Raw genomic sequence first — 4,472 nt, 5'->3', positions numbered from 1 at the left:
TAAGTTTCTAAAGTTTAGAATGTTACACTGTATTGTCGTCTTTAAAAGCATTTTGAATTATATCCCAAGCAACTTAAAATTTCTTGCATGTAGAAATTAATTGATGTTGAAACACATCAACTCTATTGACAATAGCATTAAGTCCTTTTGCATTATATCTAGATGCATCAAGTTTGTAATTAGACCATTCTTCGACTGGCTTTGGAGATTCTACACCATATTCATCAATTTTGCTGGGTGGAGTATATCTTGTAAATATGCATTGCCAAACTCTTTCATCAATAACTGTCAAATAAATTCCCATATTTTACTTCCAATACGCATAATGTGTTCAATCTAATACAGGTGAAATAACCAAAGAGCTTCCCTCTCTTTGCAAATTTATGAAATATAAGTGTGCAACCCAAGAGGGGGGGGGTGAATTGGTATTTTAAAAATTATCCTAACAAAGTCACACAACAATCCAATCTAACGTCTTAATAAATTCGAAAGCAATAAGTTCAATAAAAGCACAATAACAAATAAGTAAGGAAGAAGAAAAACAAACACACGAATTGTTACGTGGTTCGGCAATCCCCACCTACGTTCACACCTCCAAGAGATCCAAGCTTGAGGATTTCACTATCCGAGCCTTTCCAAGGCTTCAAACGTTTACAATTGACTTCAAGGTGTCAATGAACCTTTACAATAAAGAGATTATCTCCCAATCTCTTCACTCAAGTGTCTCACACACTCAAACACTTACAATTAAGATGAAAAGGAAAGTTACAACAAAACTCACTCAAAGAGTAGATATTCAAAATGAAGAACAAGAGATGATTCAATGTTTTATGATTTGCGAATTGAGAGCTCAAGATATCTCGTGTGCTTTTTGTTTATGCTTGCTAGGGGACTTGAAAATGAATTGGATTTGAGTTTATATAGTTTGAGCCCAAAAACTAGCCGTTATGTGTTTTCAGATGACAACCGGCTTGCTGCTTTTGGAATCTGGTTAGCCGCTTTTATGTTACCGTTACAATAAAAATTTGAATTTCAAAACATCCGGCATGCCGCTTACGATATCTGGATAGCCGCTTATGCTCCAGAAGCTTACTGCCCAAAATTTGGATTGCCGCTTACCATATCCAGTTAGCCGCTTGCTACAGTGAAATATTTTCTAAAATTATAGTTTGACCCCAAAACTTTATAAAACTGTATTATGGCCCAAAACGTTATGAAAGCTTTCAAAGAGGTCTAATTTTAGAATTTCTAAATAATACTTTGTCAATCCCAAAATTTTTGAAATTATGATTTCACCCAAACTATATGAAATTATAGAATGACCTAAAATATTTAAATATTTTTAAATAGGCCCAAATCCAAAATTTTAAAACAATATCAAAGGTTTTAAAATACTTTCATTTTAGTCCAAAACATTTTAATTCCATAACATCATTTTTTTATTATAAAAGCACAATTCATAAATCTTTGTTTAATCAACACATGTGGTTTGTTATTATCAAAATCAATATCTATAGCCATATAGGCTAACAATCTCCCCCTTTTTTATGATGACAATGAAAAAATATTATGCTCAAAATATTTTCTTTGTATATCAAAGAACTAGAGAGTTACAAGCTTATATACAACTATTAAAGTCAGCCAAATCTCTTAGAGTAATGGCTAGACAGGCTGTCCTATTTATGACTACATACATTAAGGAATGAAATCATTTGTACATAAGGAATATTAATATTATCAAGTGATACTTGCTCAAAATAAAGATTGTGTCTAGAATAAGGGATTGCCGATGCCAAATCTTGCCGCTAATAATATTCGGTGAGCTGTAGCTACTGATTGTATGGTTTATCATCCCCCCTCAAGCTGGTGTGCGGAAGCGGAAAAATCCCAAGCTTGCGGCGAAGATTAAGAAACTGAAATTTTGAGAGAGCCTTCGTGAAGACATCGGCTATCTGCTTAAATGAAGGGACATAATGTGTAGAAAGCTGACCAGCAGTTACTTTCTCCCGAACAAAATGATAGTCCAGTTCTATATGCTTTGATCGAGCATGAAAAACTGGATTTTTTGACATGTGTAAAGCACTTTGATTATCACACAGTATCCTTGGGGGTTGAAGAAGAAATAGGCCAATGTCCATAAACAAATAAGTAAGCCAAGTGATTTCAGCTCCAGTTGACGCCATGGCACGATATTCAGCTTCTGCACTAGAACGGGAAATAGTTGGTTGTTTCTTAGATGCCCAAGATACACAATTAACACTAATATACACACAGTAACCGGTAGTGCTTCTTCTAGTGTCCTTGCATCCAGCCCAATCTGCATCACAAAAGGCAACAATTTTTAAAGGACTTTGAGATGTATATCGAATGCCAAATTGAATGGTTCCCTTTAGATATCGAAGTATTCTCTTGACAGCTCGCATATTAGCCTCGTTGGGGGCTTGAAAGTTTTGACAAACTTTGTTTACAGCATGTACAATATCAGGCCTAGTAAAGGTCAAATATTGTAATGCTCCCATAATGCTACGATATGTTGTTGGATCGACTGGTGTAAGATCATTTGGATGTTCTTGAGGTTTTACTGCAATTGGAGTGGAGAGATGTGTGCTGTCCAGCATTTTAGTCCTGCAAAGTAGATCATAAGTATACTTTGTTTGAGAGATAAATATGCCATCAGAAAGATAATTTATTTCAAGTCCTAAAAAATAATGTAAGGGGCCCAAATCTTTGATGGCAAACTCTTTGCTGAGAAGAGAGATAAGTTTCTCTAAAAGTAGCTCATTGTTTCCTGCAAGGACAATATCGTCAACATAAACAAGCATAAGAGTTATAGTGTTGTGTGTGTGTAGGACAAATAACGAAGAATTTGCCTTACTGCATTTGAAGCCATTCTGAAGTAAAAATTGAGACAACCTTTTAAACCAAGCACAAGGTGCTTGCTTTAGTCCATAAAGTGATCGCTTTAATTTACATACATGGTTGGGAAATCTAGCATCTGTAAATCCTGGAGGTTGTTCCATGTATATTGTTTCTTTTAAGAAACCATGAAGAAATGCATTCTTCACATCAAGTTGTCGCATCACCCATTTTTCAGTTACAGCTAAGGATAAAATGACTCGAATGGTGGTGTGTTTAATAACCGGACTAAAGGTTTCTCCAAAGTCCAGTCCCGGTATTTGAGTATATCCTTGTGCCACCAATCGTGCTTTATGTCGATCAAGAGTTCCATTTTTCTTGAATTTATTTTTGAACACCCATTTTGATCCTACAACATTCAAGTCCTCTGGCCGAGGAACTAGAACCCAAGTCTCATTATGTTCAAGAGCTCGAATTTCTTCTTCCATAGCAGATTTCCAATGTGGCTGCTTAATTGCAGACTTCCATGATTTTGGCTCAACTTGAACATTAAGTGCCATTTGATCAGCAAGTTCAGGATTATTTTTCAATCGACGCCTTGTGATCATATGGTGAGGAGCTGTCAAGTTTTGATTTGATGATGATGACTGAGAAGAGTGCCCGCTTTCATGTGGTATTCTTAGGTCCACATAAATGTTGATTCCTTCTGGACTGGTCTCTGAAGAATTTGCTGTGACATCTTGAGTGCTTTCTTTAGAGTTATATGATCTTGTGGGCTCAATAGCGTCTGACACCACCAAAGGAATGTCATCACTTATTATAGGTACAGCTGCTGGATTGGAGTCATTTGAATTTGTTGTTTCAAGAACAGTTACTGAAATCTCGTTATTGGAAGTGGCGTCATCTATGTCTGAGTTGGTGTGAACTTCCTCTTGAATTGGACGAGTAACTGTAGTTGGTGGAGTGTCTGAAGGTAAGTCCAAGTCAAAGGACAAATTCTTATTACAATAATGAGCACTACTATTTGCTGCCATCTTATTATTTGTGTTAGCAAAACTTGTTTTCAGCCATGCGTCAGACTCAGGAAAGGAAGCCAACTCTAAATTTCCCTGCACAACAGAATTTAAATTGTTATCCTTAAACGGAAAGGAATTCTCATCAAATACAACATGTCTTGAAATATAAACCCTTTTGCTTGAGGGTTGTAGGCAACGGTATCCTTTGTGCATTGAACTATATCCTAAGAAAACACAAGGGTATGTTTTCTTAGAAAACTTGTTCTGGCCTTGATGTCGTAGATGAGAAAAGCACCTGCAACCAAAACTCTTCAAAATCTGATAGTCAGGATGACGATTATATAATTTGAAAAATGGAGTGTCATTATTTATTGCATGTGAAGGAAGTCTGTTAATAATGTAAACAGAAGTAAGAAATGCCTCAATCCAATAACATAAGGGCATATTTGCATGAAATAACAAAGTTAAGCCAGTTTCAACTATGTGTCGATGTTTTCTCTCGGCGACACCATTTTGTTCCGGAGTTCCTGGACAAGAAAATTGATGTATAATGCCACACTTTTCCAAGTGACCCTTGAAAAGAGTTGAACTAAACTCACC

The sequence above is a fragment of the Citrus sinensis genome, chromosome 4 (genome assembly GCF_022201045.2).
Source record: "Citrus sinensis cultivar Valencia sweet orange chromosome 4, DVS_A1.0, whole genome shotgun sequence".
Taxonomy (NCBI): domain Eukaryota; kingdom Viridiplantae; phylum Streptophyta; class Magnoliopsida; order Sapindales; family Rutaceae; genus Citrus; species Citrus sinensis.
Note: the sequence above shows the minus strand (reverse complement) of the source record.